The sequence below is a fragment of the Felis catus genome, chromosome F1 (genome assembly GCF_018350175.1).
Source record: "Felis catus isolate Fca126 chromosome F1, F.catus_Fca126_mat1.0, whole genome shotgun sequence".
NCBI classification, from domain to species: Eukaryota; Metazoa; Chordata; class Mammalia; order Carnivora; family Felidae; genus Felis; species Felis catus.
This window is the reverse complement of record NC_058384.1, coordinates 48,484,401-48,507,070: the sequence shown is the minus strand read 5'-3', so window position 1 is coordinate 48,507,070 and position 22,670 is coordinate 48,484,401. Positions and strand designations below refer to the sequence as shown.

The 22,670-nt window shown below is 38.4% G+C and overlaps 1 long non-coding RNA gene across 1 annotated transcript in view; it reads left to right on the top strand.

Annotated features, from left to right (window-relative positions):
* Nucleotides 1–20,673: 20,673 nt before the first annotated feature.
* Nucleotides 20,674–22,670, top strand: part of LOC111558384 — a 94,654-nt gene continuing 92,657 nt past the window's right edge. Inside the window, exon 1 of the long non-coding RNA XR_002739244.2 lies at nt 20,674–20,779. This is a non-coding gene — a long non-coding RNA (uncharacterized LOC111558384). The remainder of the gene's footprint in view (nt 20,780–22,670) is intronic.

Below are 22,670 nucleotides of genomic sequence, written 5' to 3'. Positions count from 1 at the left end.
TGGGACACTTGGCCCTGTCTCTTCGCATTATGTCAGGTGAGTCAGCACATGGGGAGTAGACACGTTCTTAAAAGCCTTTCCTGAATCAGGATGGCTAGCAACTGCTTAACTGTGCAGGGACATCCTAAGTACGTCATCCTCAACCTTTATCTTCAATCCTAAAATTCTGTATCATCATCACGTCTCTGTTGGATCCCCAAAACTCACCCAACTATTGTCGAGAGGGAGAGTGTGGAGGAAGGAAGTCAGAGTGGAAAGGGATGTCAGTCTTAGAAAATTGTGGTTAAAATACCTTATTTCTGCAAATTTTACAAAAACATACAGCCATGTGAGCACGGTGTTAAGGTCCCTCCCAGAGTCACGCTAGTGAGGTGGCCTAAAGTTTACCTAATCCAGATGGACGTCCCCACTTAGCTGTTACACAAACATCTCAAGTTGTAACAAGTAAAATTGTAGGGCTGCCTACAATCTTACCTTCATATAGCACCTCTGATACCCTCTAGTCCTCCTTCAGTTATCAGTCACCTATCCCCGAGTTGCCTAAGTCTAAATGACAGAGAATGTCTAAATCTCCTTCAATCTCAAATCTCAGTAATCGCTACCTGATATTGATTTCACTTATTTCCATAAACACTGCCACAACCATAGTGGAGATCCTCTTCATTTCTTCCATCCTTCTAACAGTCACCTAATTGGCACCCTCTGTGCCAGTCTTACCACGATGCAATTCATTTTTACATTTTGCCAGAGAGAGAAAGCTTTCTGAGCTGAAAATTATATTAAGTCATCCTCTTAAGGACTTAAGACAAAGAGAAAGCACGAGTGGGGGTGGAGCAGAGAGAGAGGGAGAGAGAATCCTAAGCAGGCTTTGAACTCTCAGTGCAGAGCCCAACGTGGGGCTCGAACCCATGAACCGTGAGATCATGACCTGAGCCAAAGCTGGATGACTAACCGACCGAGCCACCCAGGCGCCCCAGTTTCTGCTTTTTTGTTGAGCCACACCTCTCATCTATTCAGTGTTCCTCATCTCTATACCATCCTACATTCCAATAATATTAAAATATTATAGCTGGCCACACCATTGCCAAGCATTTATACCCATTGCTCCTTCCACCCAAAACATCACCAACTGAATAACTGGCTCCAATTCCTCTGGTGTTTTGGAACTCTTCCCAGCATGACTGCTTGGACCACTGCCACTACCCTTTAAAACCCTCTAACCTGGCTCAAGGCTTCCCAGATAAACCCATTCTGTGCCCTTATTAGAGTATGAAACATGTATTACAACTGGTCTCGTGTTCATATTTAAAAAAATGCATGAATTTGGTGAACAAAGCTCTGACACCTGGAGGGTGCTGCAGTGGTTTTAAGTTTGCCATATTTGTATACGATGGCCTGTTGAGATCCTGTTAAATGTTCCATGAGAGTTGATAATAATGTAAATTTCCCACTAAGGCAGAAGCTATAACTGACAGGAAAGCTGAGACTTTTTTACTCTCAAAATCATGAGAATATCTACTCTATCTTTACAGGCTTTAAATATCATCCTTCTTATTTGATCACAAATCATCTTGTTCCACATGATTAAGACCGGTTAGAGTGAAGAATCATAAAAATAAGTAAATATATACGTAAATAAGGATGACCTAAAATATCTTTTCTCTGACAATGAGTCAGAGAAGCAAATTATTTTGCTTACAGCTTTTTCACCTTTATCTTTTGATTTCATACCGACAATCAAAATTCTTCAATTTATAGTTCCAGTTTCTTTAAAGTGAATGAGAACCTAAGGACATAATCTGAATGCAGAAATTCTTCCAGATTTTTATTTTCCAAATGTGGGAGCCCAGTCCAGTTGTGGAGTCAGCAGTCAGACTATTTATGGAAGTTGCCCACATTTTCATAACTTGGGTAAGGGGAAGAGTTCAACTATTTAGAACAAAAGCTATACCTGGTCCCCCGTGCTTTCCAAATGCCTCACCAAGTGCACTCTGGGTTATAAGAGAAGAGAGATTCTCAGAGACTGGGTTTTTAAACCCAATCAGCCCCAATCCACACCTAAGAAGGAAATGTAACTACACTGCTATTACCATATCATATAAAAGGTAACAAACTTGCTAGTTGTGACTGTGCCACAAGGCATAAAGATAATATAGAGGGACTTTACATATAGCATAGATACTTTCAAAACTAGGCCCTTCCAGAGGCCTGATTATAGTCTAGCACACCAAACTTTTGCTGCTGTTTTACTCACACTTAACTGAATAACAAAACTTAGCAACTCACCTTTGTTGAGTCTTTTCAAAGCATTGGTCTGCATTGAATAAACTCTCTCTTCCTGCACTAATTTTATGTGTATTTTTTAATTGAATCATGTATTAACAATAATAAGTAAAGTTTACATAAAGAAATGAGGGGGGAAAAATTCCCTTTCAATAAGCATTCAATTCTACCAGTATGAGGAAATGAGCACTGGCTATAAGAATTCAATATTGCAGAAAGCAAAGAGTATATTTAAAAAATGGAGAGTGGAACAACTCTATGAGGCCCTTCATTGGAGTTCTGTTAAGAGAATATCTAGACTGACTTTTAAGATTAGCAATGTAGGAAAATCCATACTTAGTTGTCCAACTAAGTTGTCCGCCTAAGTTGTTGGTGTATTAAGAAAACCAGAGCTTGAGGCATCATAATCCTGGACTTTAGCTTCTACCACAAAGCTTCAATCATCAAGATAGTATGGTATTGGCACAAAAACAGACACATAGGCCAATGGAATAGAATAGAGAACCCAGAATTGGACCCACAAGTGTATGACTAATTAATCTTTGACAAGGCAGGAAAGAGTATACAGTGGAAAAAAAGACAGTCTCTGTAGCAAATGGTGTTGGGAGAGCTGGACAGCAACATGCAGAAGAATGAAACTGGACCACTTTCTTATACCATATACAAAAATACACTCAAAATGGATGAAAGACCTAAATGTGAGACAGGAAGCCATCAAAACCCTAGAGGAGAAAACAGGCAACAACCTCTTTGACCTCAGACTCAGCCATGTCTTACTCGACACGTCTCCGGAAGCAAGGGAAATAAAAGCAAAAATGGGCTATTGGGACCTCATCAAGATAAAAAGTTTCTGCACTGCAAAGGAAACAATCAACAAAACTAAAAGGCAACCGACAGAATGGGAGAAGACATTTGCAAATGATATATCAGACAAAGGGTTAGTAGCCAAAATCTATAAAGCACTGACCAAACTCAACACCTGAAAAACAAATAATCCAGTGAAGAAACGGGCAGAGGACATGAATAGACACTTTTCCAAAGACATACAGATGGCCAACAGACACATGAAAAGATGCTCAACATTGCTCATCATCAGGGAAATACAAATCAAAACCACACTGAGATACCACCTCATACCAATCAGAGTGGCTAAAATTAACAACTCAGGAAACAACAGATGTGGAGAAACAGGAACCCTCTTGCACTATTGGTGGGAATGAAAACTGGTGTAGCTGCTCTGGAAAACTGTGGAGGCTCCTTAAAAAATTAAAAATAGATCTACCCTACAACCCAGTAATAGCACCACTAGGAATTTATTCAAAGGATACAGGAGTGCTGATTCATAGGGGCACATGTACCCCAATGTTTATAGCAGCACTTTCAACAATAGCCAAATTATGGAAAGAGCCGAAATGCCCATCAACTGATGAATGGATAAAGAAGATGTGGTTTATATATACAATGGAATACTACTTGGCAATGAGAAATGAAATCTTGTCATTTGCAACAATGTGGATGGAACTGAAGAGTATTATGCTAAGTGAAATAAGTCAGAGAAAGATATATGTTTTCACTTGTATGTCAAATTTGAGACACTTAACAGAAGGCCACAGGGGAAGGAAATAGGAAAAAAATAGTTTCAAACAGAGAGGGAGGCAAACCATGAGAGACTTTTAAATACAGAGAACAAACTGAAGGTTGATGGTGGTGGGGAGAGAGGAAAATGGGTGATGGGCACTGAGGAGGGCACTTGTTGGGATAAGCACTGGGTGTTGTATGTAAGCAATGAATCACGGGAGTCTATCCCCAAAGCCACGAGCACACTGTATACACTGTATGTTAGCTAACTTGACAATAAATTATATTTTGAAGAAAAAAAAAGAAAAACGAATAGGGAAGAGAAAAATTGGTCCATTTATTGTGAGAGCTTAAATTTCTGTGAGTTAAAAATATGATTCAAATGCAATATAAAAATAAATACACACTGACAAAACTATTTTACTTAATATAAAAGAACCAGCAAGATAGTAAGCTTGTTTCAAAGCAGATGAGTGAGATTGAACTACTTATAGCCAATTGAAGATACTAAAATATAATTACAAAGCTGTATATGAAACCAGCTAATATCCTAGAGAGTAATACAGCCATGATCTTAGGATATCTTTTCTACCAGACACAAATCTATTGTTCCTTCAATGGGCAAAGGTCACTTGCAACTTATCAATCTAAAAGTTATCATCTACCTTCATGGAGTCTGAATCCTGATCAGTAGTAAGTAGTAAATCAAACAATGGTTCATTCCCATAGAGCAGGAGTTGGCAAATATTTTCTGTAAAGCACCAGGTAGTAAATATTTTAGTATTTATGGGCCACATAGTCTCTGTCACATACTAATATTTGTTTCATTTTTTAATAACTCTTTAGAAATGTAAAATCCATACTTAGCTCAAGGGCTGAACAAACACAGGCCCTGTGCCAGATGTCACCTGTGGGCCATAATTTGTCAAACCACTGCCCTAGGCAATAAAATAATCCTTGGAGGAACCTGTTGCATAAGGCTCTAGCATGACACTGAAAAAACTGTGGTCTTCACTTGCCTTTTCCCCAGATTTTGGGTAATTTTTTAACCACACAAATAAGGAAGCTGAAGCAGAGAGTAAATTGGCTCAAAATTCTAAAGGAAGATGCATAACTGGGACTTGAGTTTGACTTCAATGCCTTGTTCTCTCATCTCTTTTAATCACATATGTGCATACAGACACACACACACGCAGTTGTTACACAATTTTCGTGAATTTTTTTAAAAGATTTTATTTTACTTATTCCTTTTATATTGTGATACATAAGATATGTCACAAGAAATCCAGTCAACACTGTTTTCCATATTGCTATGTTGGGTAATTGTAATCATAGCCCGTTCTACCTGCAAAAAAAGTCAGCGTCAGTTGAGAAGTAAAAGAGAGAGAAGAACCTAGAAGGAAGGAGTGAAAGAAAATGAGGGAACTCTGACTAGTAAGGACAATAAAGGTGTTTATCACTTCAAGAGAGTTGTCAGGGTCCAGTAGGGAAAATAAAAACCATGCTGGGTATGTTAAAGAGAGGACATTTAATACATGGAATTAATTATAGAAGTTATGGGTGGGGGCACCTGAGCGGCTCAGTTAAGCATCCAACTTTGGCTCAGGTCATGGTCTCGCAGTTCATGAGTTCAAGCCCCATGTTGGGTGAGATCAAGCCCACTTCAGGTGGGCTCAAGTCTTGCTTCGGGATTCTCTCTCTCCCTCTCTCTCTGCCCTCGGTTTGTTCTCTCTCTCTCTCTCTCTCTCTCTCTCTCTGTTTTAAAAATAATAAAAAAACAGAAGTTATGGGTGAGCTGAATAGCTAAAAAAAAAACGGGGCGGGGGGGGGGGGCTGGTGATGAAATGCAGAGATTAACACCAGCAGAAAGCCACTGTCACTTTTAGGGCTAACAGTACACCAAGAGGAAGGGGGGTGTTAACGGACCTCAAAAGCCAGAAGTGTCTGTTGTGGCCAGAAGACCATGGTGAGAGTTGACTGGCAGAAGTTGGAAACACAGAAGGAAGGCTATGTTTAGAGGTGTGGAGAAGACACAGTCCCTGTTGGGGATAACACCCAGGACAGAGAGGAGGGAAAAACACCATGGATTCTCTCTTCCCAACTCCATTCACCAATTCTTGTCTATGGTTCCCATGAATCAACCCACTAAGCTTAAAAAAAAAATGTAAGGAAAAGAGGAAAGGAAACGTAAATATGGAAATAGAAGTAGGGAAGAAACAAGAACCAAAGAGAAATCGAGAGAAGGAACTACAGTGCACAATGCAGCATATTGATTATCAAGACTAAGCTTTCATTTCTGCACAATGATAGTCGTCATTCCTGATAAAACACCCAAGTTAATTTATCAAAGGGAATGTTTAAAAAGTGGGAACAACTATGAAATATACATAACTCCCTAATCTCAAGCATATTTATCACTATTAACATTATAATTGTCAGACACCAACTATTTTAAAAATCTGTTAAATTTACATAATGAAAAAGAACACTCTTACCTCACTGAATTTGCATTTTTCTGATAATTTTAAATCCTAAATATAATAACATATTATTATGCTGAATTACTTTTATTAAATCTGCATTATGAAATAAAAAAGTATTTAAATCTTTAAGTGCTTAATGAAAATTTCTATTTTATGAAATATATGTATTATTTGAAACTCTATTTGATTTATTTAAACCTGCTGTTTCAGGGTGCCCAGATGGTTCAATCGGGTTAGCATCTGATTCTTGATTTCAGCTCAGGTCATGATCTCAAGGTTCATGGGAATGAGTCGTGTGTCAGGCCCTGTGCTGACAGCTCAGAGCCTGGAGCCAGCTTGGGATCGTCTCTCCCCCTCTCTCTCTGCCCCTGCCCCATTCATGCTTCATGCTCATTCTGTCTCTCTCTCTCTCTCTCTCTCTCTCTCTCTCTTTCTCTTTCTCCCCCCTTCAAAATAAATATTTATAAAAATAAATAAAACTTGCTTAAATTAGGCTGCTTACAATTTTTTAGAATGCTACCAAAATTATAAACAATTGTAATGTTCCATGAATTTAAAATAGTATTTAGTAGCAATTAGACATTTACAGGTTTTAAAATACAACCATATTTAAATATGAACAAGTTGTAAACATTTGTATTAAGCCTGAATATTTCAGAAACTTGCCTTGAGAAAAATACGATTTCCTGGGGACACGAAATATCAGAAAATAATTGAGGAACATGATGAAAAAAGTTTTTCTTCTAAATTTCAACAGTTCTTATTTTTTAACGTGGTTACTTTGAAATGTCAATTACATTATGTATCTGTTGGTCAGCGACCGTGAGTATTTCCCAGAAAGCTGGCAATTTTCCAGCCTTGCTAATTCTTTGGTGTTCCATGGCAGCTAGTTCAGATCTGTCTTGTTCTTCGCAAATATCATCTCCTGTCACCTCCCACATTAGTCTTTCATGGCTGAGGCACCTGGATGGCTCAGTTTAAATGTCCGACGTCAGCTCAGGTAATGATCTCTCGGCTCATGGGTTCAAGCCCTGCATCTGGCTCTGTGCCGGCAAGGCGGAGCCTGCTTGGGATTCTCTCTCTCCCCAGCTCTCTCTGCCCTTCCCGCACTCGTGCTTTCTCTCTCAAAATGAATAAATAAAACTTAAAAAAAAAAAAGAGTCTCTTTTATGGTTTGCTTCCCTCTCTCTCTTTTTTTTTTCTTTCTCCTATGTTCATCTGATTTGTTTCTTAAATTCCACATATGAGTGAAATCATAGGGTATTTGTCTTTCTCGGACTGACTTCTGTCACTTAGCGTAATACTCTCTGGCTCCATCCACTTCATTGTGAATGGCTGAAGAAATTTAATGTGAAACTTTTAAGATTACTTTTCTCCCAAGAATAAAATGTTAAGCTTAGAAAAGTTGTAACTTTTCCACAAAACATGCAGTGCACTGGCTGTCAAGAGCGACACAATACATTATGCAAATGTAATTTTACCCTCACCGTAACACTGAATAAATGCACATACCATATCATAATGAAACATGTCTTCTTAGTATTATTCTAAACTTACCATACAACAACTCAGCTATCAGTAAAGGGTTAGTATATGCTACAAGTATTTGTCAAAACCGAATCTATAATTAATTCTATATCATAAATCTTAAAATAATACCTTACTCTTCTCACTTTGTTATTTTTTGTTAAGATTTTTTAATGTCTATTTTTGAGAGAGAGAGACAGACAGAGACAGAAACAGAGCTTGAGCAGGAGAGGAGCAGAGAGAGACAGACACAGAATCTGAAGGAGGCTCCAGGCTCTGAGCTATCAGCACAGAGCTGGACGTGGGGCTCAAACCCACAAGCCACAAGATCATGATCTGAGCCAAAGTCAGATGCTTAACTGACTGAGCCACCAACAGGTGCCCCTGTTATTTTTTTAAAGCTTAGTTGTTTATTTTGAGAAAGGGAGAGAATATGAGATACCATCTTCTATCTTCCCAAGTAAGCGAGAATAGGGGCACCTGGGTGGCTCAATCAGTTAAGCGTCTACTCTTGATTTCTGCTCAAGTTCATGGGATCGAGCCCCACATTGGGCTCTGTGCTGAAAGCGAGGAGCCTGCTTGGAATTCTCTTTCTCCCTCTCTCTCTCTGCCCCTCCCTGGCTCATGCTCACCTGTTCTCTCTCTCTCTCAAAATAAATACATAAAAATTTTTAAAAAGATATGAGATGTTATATTACTTTTAATTAACAAGTCAGCCTACTAAAATTTCAAAGATGCTAGCAGAAGACACAAGACTCATGAATCTGAGACCATAAATGTTATTATTCATAGCCATAGCAGTAAGCCAGATTATCAGCATTCTTGTGTCCCACCTCCCACAGGGCAATGTGCAAAGGGACATGTGACACCTGCGTGCTCAGTGGTTTGTTACAATAGAGAAATCCTGAGTATAGGGAATCTGAATCTTTTATAGAAGGCGGTAACTATGCCTATCCTTTGTTCTGAAGAGACACTATTTTCCAAGGCTGTTTGCTGCACAAACATCTTTGAAAAACTATACCAGAGCAAAAGTCTTGGTCAGTGCCTCTGCTTTTAACTTGGGCAGAAATGTGAGAAGATCATGGAGAACTGTCTCCCAACAACCACCCAAAGACCAGAAAATAATGAGTCTTGTTATAAGGAATATGGGGGAAATGCTCAGACATTTTCGTTCTATTGACTGTGAGGATAGAGATGCATTTGAACTTTCAGAAAGCCATTCCCTGAGGGCAGGAGATAATAATCAACAGAGAAAAGGTAACAGTCATCTTTTGCTAGAGAAAAAAATACATCAAAGTACATTACTTTGTATGAGATGAGATTTTTCTCTCCTTGGAAGCTCTTCAACAAGCTGCCTACAAATGGATAAGAGATATGCCTAGAAAAAGAGGCCTATATTTTTTAAAGATGGTAATACTTTGAGTTAACAGATTGCATTTAAAATAAGTGTCACAAGTGAGATGACTCAACTGAAACTTCACTGCTCCCAGATCTGCTGTTTGCTGTCTTCTAAAAAGAAGTCATCATTTCAAATCCTAAATTAACCATATATAGATTTAGTTGTGTCACACCTTGTGGCTCCATATTGTGGTTATGCAATATTGCAGCTGAGCAATGTTGCCCGCTCGGAAGTCAGCTTCGTTTACTGTGTCACTTTAGTCCTGAAAGCCCTGTGCAGTAGACACCAATCCATTTCCATTTCTGTTGAAACCAATTTATGTGAATTGGGAGTCATACTAAATTCTGGTGTTACACACGTTTTAAAAATAATTAAACACAGTTCCCACCATGAGTGGCACAGGACAGCTCCTTACCAATTCACTTTTTGTCAAATACAAAGATATAACTTAGGCATGCATTAAATCAACTACAGTAAAACATTTTAAGGAAAAATGGCATTAAAACAATGAGTGAAAATCATCGAGTTTTCTTTTTTTGAGGGCTGGTGATCTAATTTTTAAAATTTATTATCTATTTATGCCAATTCCGTCAAAAAATCTCTACAAAATAGGGAAATGTCTTAAATAACTTGATATCCTGTGTTACACAGTATAGGTGTCTAAGACTGTGCACCATATTGCTCACAATACTTTCTTTTAATCTATTTAATTTTGCCTATTATTTTGCTCTTAATTTCTTCCTGCAGAGTTTTTACTTTCACCTACCTAATCTGTTGTTGGAAGTAAGAATAATCCAAGTTGACCAGATAATGGAAAGAGCAGTTACTATTCCAGTCCCTCGTTGCCTCACCCATCCAATCTATCTGTCTGTCCATCTACCCTTTTATCCAGTCATCTATGTAATCCTTTAATTAATACAGCAAATAATTAACTGTTGAGTTGCTTCATAACAGTGGCTGATAGAAAAATGAATGAGAAGCAAAGACTTCTCTCAATGGGTTAAATAATATGTTACTTTCACTGATCAAGTTATAGGACAATTACAACAAGAACACAATGATAGAAGGTCCTGTATATGAGTCAGACGAGATGAAGCAGAGACTTTAAGGAAGAAAAAGAGTGTATGTGTATGAATGTGTGTCTGTTTGCCAGTTTGGAACAGAGCCTCAGAAGAAATCTAAGGAATAAGTTAGGTTTAAACCAATTCTCAAATCTTACCAGAGAGGGTGATAACATATGTGATGTCATTGGAGAAAAAGAGAGAGAGAGAGAGAGAGAGAGAGAGGTAGAGAGAGATAGAGACAGAGAGAGAGAGAGAGAGAGAGAGAGAGAGAGAGAGAGAGAACAACTTTAGAAAACTTCAATGCCCACCCAGCTTCATTCTGGTCCTGTATCTATTAGAATTCATTGGTCTCCTCATTTCTGTAGCCGATTGTGAAAGTCGATATATACAGCGTCCCTAGAAATTCTACCACTCCTCTCCCCAGTCAACACCTAAAAAGCTAAGATTGTAGGTGTCCACACAAAAGAGGAATAGAACTTTTCCTCTTGGCTTGGCTTTGTTGCTTGATGATGTGCCGCAACTTAGAGGCGTTGATTCTCTCATTACAGAAATCTTTGTTGAACACTTACCATGAGGTATGTAATGCACCAGTTTCTAGAGATACAAAAATGAATAGATTAGATACCTCCCTCTTTGGAAAACACAATTTAGCAGCAAAGAGAAAACAAAGTAAATCCAATAATAGTTTTTGTTCAAGGGAAAGGACAGTGTTCATGAAAGAATATATCAAAGTCTGACAGGGACAAAAGCTCAGATAAAGCTTTCCAAAAGGCGTCTTATATTCCGTACGTTGGAGTGAGAACTAAGCTATGGAAGAAGTTTAACGAAGTAACAAAATCAAAACTTTGTTTTAGAAAGATAAATGTCTGTAGTGTCGAAATGCCTTGGAAATGAGCAAAATTTCTGCTTCGAAATGTTAAATGTTTATGTATAATCTTGTAAATTCAGGAATGTTTATCAAAATAGTCTATTTATTCCGCCTCCTTTCCACATGCAAGTTATCAGCAACTTCAGGTCAAGAAGCTTTCTTTTCACAAAGCAGTGGGACAGTGCTTCATACACAGTAAACACTTTTTAAATACTCTTATAATGTCTAATTTAGAACCAGAAAATACAACGAACTGAAGCTGGAAGTGTCTGTGTGCTCCCTGTAAAGTATAGAGAAGCTGATCCAAACCCTGAAAGTGGTTACAAATGTGGTAGGCATGATTATAAACACCTCCATTGCATAAACCTTTCTTGCTCTGCATGCCACTGAATTAAAAAATTATATCAAAGTTTGATTAAAGCTCTGTGACCGGTTCTTTGAAAATAACAACTAGCCTCTCTGTTGCCTAGTTCCTTGGTCTACACCCGTGTAGTGGGTTCACGGGTCAGGAACAAAACTAACATTTTCCCTAAACTCTTCCTTGAACCTCTCCAGCTAATCTCCAGAGGAAATTCCCAGTGGGACCCATAATGGTATGTTGGAATGAGATCACCTTTCTACCTGATCATTTCACATCAAAATTCATTCCATTAGGGGGAAAAATTCACCACTAAACTTTCATCCAGTTCAAAGTCTAAATATGGGAGGAAGTGAAAGAGCACCGTGGTGGAAAATCAACTGCTTGCTGCTAATTAGGTGCTTCCGCAATCCCCCAAGGAAGGCCTGCTAGCCAATTAAGCTTAATTGCTCAGTGCCAGGGCCTAGGGGTCTGGCCCATCCAGAACTCACAACTGTAGCTGTAGGGACTTCTTCACCCAGAGCAGGGTTTCAACCCCTTGCTTCTCAAACTAATCTCGGTGACACTTTATCTTAATGCACTCAAGCCGAGGGAGAGGGCATATCCTACTTTTAGAATGTTGCCCATTATTTAAGATTGATTTCCAATTAGTTTTCTTTTTATGAACTTCAACATATTCCCTACTAAGTTTTTGCTACTTAACTTGGTTTATAATAATCAAGAGAGGTGCTGGAGAAAAATTCCCCTGTGGGGAAACAGGAGTGTAAAATTATCATTATGAAACACAAAACACACAATTTAATGAAAATGAGAACTCATTAAGTTATATATTTCTCTAATTTCACAAACAAAAAAATTAAACTTGCCTCTAATTTAGAAAATATTCCCAAAATTGTCAGTTATAGGAATGATGAACAGATTGCATATATCCTGCTGATGAACAGATTTCATATATCCACCTTTGTAAAGATATCATTTTCTGATATTATTCTTTCTCTAAAGCTCTTTTTTCAGGATCTCGATAACTAAGATTTTTCAGGATATATTCTCCATCTAACATTGACAGGAGTAAAATCACAAACCTGTGCCTGACTCATTCTCTTTTCAGATTTATTTTTATAAATAAGTAAGTTGCTATGCCTCCTAGTCACCATGACAGCTTTCTGCAATGCCTGAAAACTCACCCTTTCACACTGACACTCCTGTCCTACTCAGATTCCACTATTTGCATTTGAAATGAACGAATGCTGAATTAAATTCTTATTCAAGGCCTTTCTGCAAATGGGTTTGTATGAGGTTGCTGTTGGAGTGTGAATAATTTCCATACGGCATTCATTAGTCATAGAAATAAGCAAAGGGGATTTATAGGAAATGATTGAATTTGGAAGCTAATTTTTTTCTTTCTGGTGGCATTATCGATTTCTTGACTTCCTTCCATTTTTCTTTAGTTCTAAAAGCACAAATGATAGGCAAGAAATTTACTAAAAATACCATCTTCCAAGAAAAATCTGTGTATGGATTAGGACAAGAAGTGTGTATGTATATAAGAGAAATCTAGAAGAAAAAAAAAATAACAATGCCTACATAGGGAGGAAGGATGAAAAAAAGAAGAGACCAAAAAAGAGAAGGTCACATTACATAAGTCCTATGCCAATTATGATTATAAAGAGTATAATGGGTTTTATTTTGCAATATTTTGATGCAAATGTCACTACAATCTAGTCACACATCATATTCATGCATACTATATCTTGACAGTTTGCTCTGTCATGGCCAAGTGGTCCTAAGGTTTTTGATTTTCTAAAACTCTGTGGGAGAAGCTGAGGCTCATTCAGCACACAACTCCTGATTTCAGCCCAGATCATGATCTCATGGTCACGAGAGATTGGTCATGAGAGATCAAGCCCCAAGACAGGATCTGCACTAAGCGTGAAGCCTGCCCTCTCCCTCTCTCTCTGCCCCTGCCTCTCTCTCTCTCTCTCTCTCTCTCTCTCTCTCTCTCAAAATAAATAAATAAACATTGAAAAGAAACCTGCGTGAGTGTGTAAAATGAGAAAAGTAGCCAGAAAAGGAAATGACATCATGGAAATTATTTAAAATTGGATCTTTCCAAACTCTAGTCTAATTGAATAAATATAAGTAAATATATTTTAAATATATATATATATATATATTTATTTTATAATATATATAAATATATTTATTTAATATAAGTTATATGTTAAATATATATTTAAATATAAAGTAAATATACTTTACATTGTAGGTAAATTCATGGGACAATTTGGAAAAGAGTTTTAAAATAGACACATATGAAAAATTCTTTCTACTAAGCAATTAATCATGTTGGAAAGTTTCAAAAATGTTGAACAAAGTACAGAGGAGACTAGAGCTAAATACTTTCATAATTCCATCAGATGCTGTATTAGTCTGCTAGCACGGCCATAAAACAATGGACCACAAACTGGGTGCATTAAAAGAGAAATGTATTGCCTTACACTTCTGGAGGTTAGAAGTCTGAAATCATGGTATGGACAGGATTAGTTCTTTCTAAGTCTCTCCTTGGCTCGTAGATGGCCATGTTTAGGTTCATGTGGAATTCTTTGTGTGTCCAAATTTCCCTTCTTTTATAAAAACACCAGTTATCTTGGATTAGAAACCCACCCTACTAACTATGACCTTATTTTAACCAAATATATCTGCAACAATCCTACCTCCAAATAAGGTCACATTCTGAGATACTGAGGGTTAGGACTTCAACTTATGGAATTTGGTGGGGATACACAATTCAACCTATAACAGGTATGGCCCTCTTTTGAAAGGAAAAATACGCTAACAGATAACCAACATTGACAAATTACTTTTATGTTAGTGTTATCTAAATAAGTAACCGAATAAATATGTATTTTATACTTCACATAATACTAAATAGCCAAAAACAAAATTTTAAATGATATACAAATAAAATAAATGTAAATTAACACTAATTTATCATAATAGAAGTGCCATTTGCTGCAGCCATATAGCACTTCAGAATATGAATGTGCTTTGGAAAGCTGCAGTATTAGTTATTTTGATTTCAATATGTGCCATGGATAATTCCATTTTTCCACTAACTTCTTCTATTTGAGCCTCCAAAACAGAAGTGGTCTCAGTAGTACATGGCTTCCCCTTTTTGGACATCTGGTATGTTAGAATTAAGAGACAGTATTATCTCTTGCTCCGAATCTTGTTTGACTTATCAATGTAATATGGTATCAAATATATCAAAATCATATTTCTCTCATTACATAATCCACTCATTCGTTCCTTTGCCCTCAACTACTATTCCTACTTTTCTTCAATTATGCCCCAACTTTTCCACTTTTGGAAGGGACACTAGGTTCAGCCACTGTGCTGGTCTAGATTGCTAGTCTAGTAAATACCTTCAGTCCCCTTCCATTCATGTTCGGGTAAGGTCACATGGGTACAGAACTGGTGGACTCTCTTGACCAGCAGGCATTACTGCTGTAGTCACTGTTAGTCCCACTTTTGCCAGATGGGTAAGGCAGAGCCCACCCCCTCAGGCCCTTAGGAATTCCGACATAAAAGTTTAAAAATATCATTGGACTGTCTTGTTTGGGAGTCATCCCTGTTCCCAACACTTATATTTGGAGCCCTGGTGCTCACTGCATGAGGAGGAAAAAGAAAACTGAGTGATATGGGAGGGAAGGAAGGAAGGAAGGAAGGAAGGAAGGAAGGAAAAAGGAAAGGAAAGAAAGAAAAAAGAAAAAGAAAGAAAGGAAGAAAGAAAGAAAGAAAGAAAAGAAAGAAAGAAAAGAAAGAAAAAGATAAAAGGAAAAAGGGAGGGAGGAAGGAAGGGAGAGAGAGAGAGAGAGAGAGATGAGAAGGAAAGAAAGAAAAAGTATAGTCATACCTGTGTTCTCCTCAACCCCCTCTGCTACAGACCCACCAGAAAAACAGAGGAATCTATCCAGGGGATACTCCTTTGGCCCCCATTATGTTGAATGTGAGCTCACACAGGTGAAGGTGTGTAAGCCAGTCCTTCATGCCAGTATCTCTTCCTGTTTTAGACAACCAATGTTCCAACTGCTCATTCCAATTTCCTATCAAACTATTATTCTGAGAATCTCGCTCTGCCCACTGTTGGACTCTGGGCTGCAGAGTGTGTTCCTTGTTCTCAAGAAATGACAGAACCTGCAGCTGCAGCTCACTTTATAGCACAGAAGTAACTGTAGAACTGCACTAGTAGAACTTGCTGGAACTGTGTCCTTTAGGATGCCAGGTAAAGCCGTTCCCGAGGAGACCTCTTACCAGACCCATTCTGCTGTAAAACTTCCTACAATGGTGCCAAGGGGAAGCTGCTGGCTGCCCTGCAGGGTAGGAACCAGGCAAGTAGGAACTGAGGCAAGTATGCACCATCGACTGGCAAAAATTCAGTGCCAGCTGGCAAAGGAAAAATATTTAAAGGGCCCCTGTCTATTTTCACAGATCAGACAAAAAGGATTAATTTAGAGTGTAGAGGCAATAAATCAATGAGCAACATACACTCTCTATCATTAACACCATCATTGAGTGCACAGGTCATTTGTATATTAAGATTACTCAGTTCTTTTTTTTTACATATTTATTTATTTTTGAGAGAGAGACAGAGACAGAGATAGAGACAGAGCACGAGTGGGGCAGGGGCAGAGAGAGAGGGAGACATAGAATCCAAAGCAGGTTCCAGGCTCCGAGCTGTCAGCACAGAGCCTGATGTGGGGCTCGAACTCACAAACCACGAGATCATAACCTGAGCCAAAGTCAGATGCTTAACCAACTCAGCCACCCAGGCACCCCACGATCACTCAGTTCTTTTCCCATTTGCCAGTGAAAACAAAGTACCACTGGTTTACAATCATTATCCTCACTTTCCACTCTTGAAATGATTTGAAAACCAAATGATGATAGTTCATGTGATGGCAAAATCTGACCTGACCCAACAGGAAGAGAATATTTATAGTCTTTATTTTCCACTTACTCGAATATGCAAATTTGTCATTGTAGAAATGTGAGTGTGTGGATTTCACGGTCCTGCTCCACACTCTCTGGGGAAATTACACGGCACTGCATTACCTTTCTCAACGCTAAAAATATGAAAAACATCTGGCCTCAAGGGTTTCAGGTAAGGGATTGTAGACCTTACCACTTAGAACCAGTTTTGATCTTAAATACAGAAGCAGATACGGGGAGGTGACATCAATAATTTAGCAGAATAGGAAGCCCTTGACCTCATTCTCCAACAGAAACACCAACTCAACAACAATATACAGTCCAAGAAGACTTTACAACTCCAGAAACCAGTTAGGAAGTTGCAGTATTCTAAGCAAGCTCAAAGCCAAGACCAGTCACACTGAAATGAGCAGGAAAAGCCATTTCATGTCAACTAACCCTAAGCTGTCACAGCTGTAGATAGGAGGAAAAGCCACACTCTCCTTCCCACGGAGGGAAGGAGAAGAGTGGACTGGGGGTCTAGCATTTCAGCTTTTGGAGGGGGAGGGGGACAGAGAGGACTGTCCTAAGGACTGGTTTCTGACTCAGAGCACTGATGAAATCAGCGTAGCTGGAAATCTGGGGTCAAGGAGAACGGAAGAGCCTTCAGCAGCTTGATGCACTGGAGGAACTGCAGTACCACAGAGCGACACCAGAGGGAGCAAGAGGCCACAAACTCCTAAAAAAGAACCGAGCAAATCCCTCCTGTGGAAAATCCTAAAACAAGTGCAGTGAGGACACGTAGCCATAAAAGGTTTGAGAGGTCCCCAGAATCTGTAGCCACATTGATTGGTGAGAGTTTTCCTCTGTCTGAGGCCAGTCCATAAGTACGAGAAGTGTCTTTTTTTTCCGACTGCAAAATTCACAACAAAAATAACAACGCATGTAAGGAAAAAAGGAACATGTTCCAATCAAAGAAACAAACTAAATCCCCTAAAGAAAACTGAGATCTATAAATTACCTCAAAAAGAATTTAAAATAACCATTTTAAAGAAGCTCAAGTACAACAACACAAGTAGACAGCTAAATGAAATCAGTAAAAGAATGCATATACAAAATGAGAATACCTTCAAAGAAATAGAAACTGTAGAAAAGAATGAAACAGAAGTCTAGAGCTGAAAAATTCAGTAACTGAACTGAAAAATTCACTGAAAGGAATTAACAACAGACCTGGTCAAGGAGAAAAATCATCGAACTTAAAAAAAAAAGTCAACATGCTAGAACCTGGATGAAACTTGAGGGCATTTGTATGGTGAGTGAAGTCAGCCAGTCACAAAAACACAAATACTGCCTGATTCCACTGCTATGAGCTATCGAGAGTCAAACTCACAGACACAGCAAGTAGAACCCTGGTTACCAGGACCTGGGAGGAAGGAAGAGAAGGGGAGTTGCTCAATGGACACAGGGTTTCAGTTTTGCAAGATGAAAAAGTTCTAGAAATGTTGCACCATGTACATATAGTTAACACTACCTTACCTTACACCTGTATATTTTATGTTACGTGTTTTTGACCATAATAAAAAGTACTAAAACAGATGTGAGGTCTGAAATGATCTAACTGTGCTCAGTTATAGTATGTTCATTCAGGTGATTCAGAATATGCTTGCATTATTTTGTAGGTATCTGTATAAATTTAAAATTTTTTAAAAAATTCTCATGAAGAGCCAGAGTCCTTTCTGCAATAGGGGAGTTGAGGAGGGGGTGTGTGAAGGAGATGGAGGGGGCACCTTCATACCCCAATTTGAGAAACCAAGTGCACGTGGTTAATTCGTACTTTATATATGAAAGAGTAGAGCTTTATACACTGCTACATTGTCCTTCCAAATGTCACATCACCAGGAGGAAGCAAATCTAGGGTGTCAGCTTCAATAGTTAACCCTAACCTGATCCTAACCTTAACTGAAGTGAATTCTTAATATTTTGATAGTAATAAACTTTATTTTTAAATGATAACCTTGCCGTAAATGGAAGCGATGATAAATAAAGCCATTTCTATTTTTTTAATGTTTATTTATTTTTTGTGAGAGAGAAGGGGAGAGACAGAGAAGGGCAGAGGATTTGAAGCAGGCTGACAGCAGAGAGCCCCATGGGCCCTTGAACTTGCAACCGGGAGATCTTGACCTGAGCTGAAGTCAGACGCTTAAGTGACTGAGCCACCCAGGCGCCCCTAAAGCCATTTCTAATAACAAGAAATTCAACTGCTCTTACATTAATTTCTACCACTATCTAAAAATTTCTAAGCATTAAACAGTCTGCTAATATTTTCTGTGTTTTATTTTCTTCGGTTGCCACTCATTTTTTTAATATACTAAATGCCAATATAGTTACTTCATAATTCCTGTGAATTTTAATTGAAATTAAGAGTGTAAAGCAATCCCATACAGTTCATAAGTTCAGAGCACTACCATTTTACCACAAACTTAGTGCAGAGCAGACGTTGTTCATTTCTTTTATATATATTTTATCAAGTCCATGGCTCCACTATTTCCTGTAACTGCTGTTATAGAAAAGTATAACATCAAGTGTAACCTCTTGTGCTAAAGGAACCTGATAGATCAATTCAACAACACCGAAATCATTCAAGTCATACCAAACCTTCACTAAATAGTGAGCATGCAACATGATGCCTCACAACTTTAATTCAATAATTTCATTAAAATGCCATATGAAATAAAATAGTAGCCACAAACTTGGAAATAATGGAACATTAAAGAAAAGGTTTAACCACCATCTAAAGCGAGAACTTCTCTATCATACATTTGGCAGGCAAACAAAGACAGTGACATCCCCAGCTAATGGCCAAATATCGGCATTGTTAGCACACTGATGCCTGCAAAGATGGCTCAGATAATTGTTATAAACCACTGAGAGCACATAATGTCAAGCATTCACGTACTTGACCCCTAGCCATTAGAATGATTTTCTGCTCTTTGAAAATGTAACTGGCTAAGATTGTGTCCACCTGTAACAAAAGTACAAGTATGCTATTTGAAAATTAAAATACAGCCCACACTTTGCTATAAATTACTTTTAACGCATTTCATGAGAAAGTTTGAAATAATGGAAACCTCAAATAATTTTAACGTTAGTCGATAATGTTAAATTTGCAAAATTGGCAACCCACATGGATTATCAAGTCTGCTGAAACCTATGCCTCCTGTGGAGGTAGCACTTTTGCTGCTAAACAGAAATACCCACTTCTAAACTTTTACAGTGTCTTGTGATCCAAGCTGTTGTTTATACACATAGGAATTTTTACAGATGATTTTGGTTACCGCTGTGCTATTATTTTAACATGAAATAACATAATCTTTTTTAATTCTAATAATATCATGTAAGCATTTGTCAAGTTTAAAATCAGTAACTTTGGAATGCAAGTTAATATTTAAAAAACAAAAGAAAAGAAAACATAATGAGGATAGCCAAAGAGCCAGCACGACTCACTATGCTATTAACTTGGAAAATTGTATTCTGTGATATTTTAGAGAATAAAGCTGAGAAAATAAATATACTATCAAGGCAGGCACACTTTTAAGATAGCCAGAATCACATTCCAGGCAAGAAAAATAGGGAATATGTAAGAAAATTGTTGGAAACATGATTGTAAGATGAACCACTCATTATAAAGTGCCCCTAAGTTTAGTCTTAAGGAGAATTAAAACATGTTTGGTCTCTTAACATTCCCCTCAGTTTGACTTAACTTTAGAATCTAGGCCCCTGACCTCCCTTTTCTTAGAACATTTACTTGAGAAATCTTGTAATTATAACTGCAGTCTCTAGAAGTAACTGGTTTTTAAAAGCCTCTTGTCAGTTTTACAACCAGGAATGTCTTTCTCAAGGACCTGAGAGTCATTCCTTTGAAATGTAATCATCATGGAAGATTGCACTCTGATCTCCCAGTCTCTATGGAAAGTAGGATATTAACTTTGGTGGACATCTTCCTTCAAGTTGTGACACTACCCCTTGTCATGAAGATAGGAGAAAGTTGACTTTTCCTTTGGCTAAGGTCAACTAGCAAACACAGATGGCCTGCATTCCTTCACCCCAGCTCTTAAAAACTCCTGCCCTTTGTTTCAGTGGAGCTGGTATTCAGAATTGGTCTTGCTGTCTCTCCTATTGCTGGAGACAGGGTTGGAAGCAATCAGCTTCTGTCTTCATCTTCTTCAGTTCAATTTTCTTCTTTAGCAGGTGAGTTTTGAGGAATGTTCTTCCTCCATAGAATGTGGCTATACAGTAGTGGTGGGAGTTGGCAGCTGAGCAGATAAAACAAGGGCTCAGAAAGTGGTTCTGGAAGAAAGTGGAACTTCTCAAGGATTTAACTGTCAGCCCCAGAACTAAAAAGCAAAAAACAAAAAGAGAGAAAGAGAGAGGGGGGACAGGGAGATGATGTACTACTGAGGAAAGGTTGTGGTGAAATGTTCCAGTTCCATGATACTCTGGAAGCTATCAGGTCTCCACATTCCTCAGCAGAAGAAGCACATTCAAAGGTAAACAAGATTTAAATACCAAAAGGGGAGAAGGAGGGGCACTTGGGTGGATTTCAACTCAGGATTTCAGCTCAGGTCGTGATCTCCTGTTCATGACTTCAAGCCCTGCCTCGGGCTCTGTGCTGACAGCTCAAAGCCTGGAGCCTGCTTCAGATTCTGTGTCTCCCTCTTTCTCTGTCTCTCCCCCCACTCTCTCTTTCTGTGTCTCTCTCTCAAGAATAAAAAAAAAAACATTAAAAAAAATTTTTTAAGGCGGGAGGTGGAGAGAAAGAGCACAGAAGAGAAGAGGAACAGAGTCTTATTCATTGGAACACAAAGTCTTTAAGGAGGGTGCCTGCATAATGGACAGATTCAGAGGGATCTCAGGGCAGGACCTCAGGTTCACATGGTACCCCTTTGGTTTTATTAAAGGGAAAGGTGGAGAATAAATTGCTGTTCTCATTAGAGGATATTGGATACTTCTTCATTTATGTTCAATATGAGGAATTAATGGTATAAGAATATTTGAATCAGATGTTTTTTGAAGCCAAAAAATAGGAAATTTAGAGAATAAAACACTTGTTCCAGGTACATAGCTCCCCTCAAGCCTTGTTAAATTTTAGAATCCCAGCAGATTTCCACTGCCACATTGAGGGCACCATCAGCCAGCATGTCTTGGGCCTGCTGATGGGATTAGTAGTCCCTCTGGGCAGCTTCCCTGTGTCCTTTGAAGAAGAAAGAGTTCATACAAGTCTGCTGAAACTTATCTTTCTCTTTTTATCCAGTGGTGCTCCTTCTCGGTAGACATGAGGTAATTTCTTATTCAAAACTTTTGTTAAGAATCCTATACAGAAATCTGAATACACAAGCATCACATTTTTAATTTATTCCTTGTTGACTAGAATCTCAAGCTGCCTCCATTCTACACTGAGTCTGAGTGGAGAAAACTTAAATTTGGTCTCTCAACAAACTAAGCAAGAGCAGGAGGAGGAAGAGGAGGAGGAGGAGGAGGAGGAGAAGTAGTTAGCATTCAACTCTCAGTTGAGAGAAAAATGTCCTCAGAACGTCCTGAAGAAATCTGAACCTCCCAATCTCAGCGGTGGGAGATTCATGTTTGACCAGAGGAGGGAGACTTTCCCACAACTTAGACAATGCAAATGTAACACCACAGCCAGCTTGCGCTAGAAATTAATTCACCTAGAAAATATTTACTGAGCACTTAGTAGGCCAAAGCACCTGAGTAGATAGAGAAGATACAGAAGTGAAGACTAACCAGGGAGAAACAATCAATACAACAAACAAGAAAATACAAGTCAGTGATAATTGCTGGAGGAAAATTAAAATTGGGTGATTTGCTAGGAAAGATTTTTATAATTTTATAATTAGATTGGATGCTCACTCGGGACGTCCTAACAGAGGGGGAGGTATGTAAGCTACGAACACAAGAAGAGATCACTCATTTGAAAGTCAAGGATGCAGCTGGTATAAAGACCCTGAGGCAAAGAACTCAACTATAGGAGGAATGGAAACACCAGTGGCTAATCCACTGGGGATGAAGTGAGGGACAGTATAAAATGGGATGATGGAGGAATATGGGAGGGTTTCAAGGATAG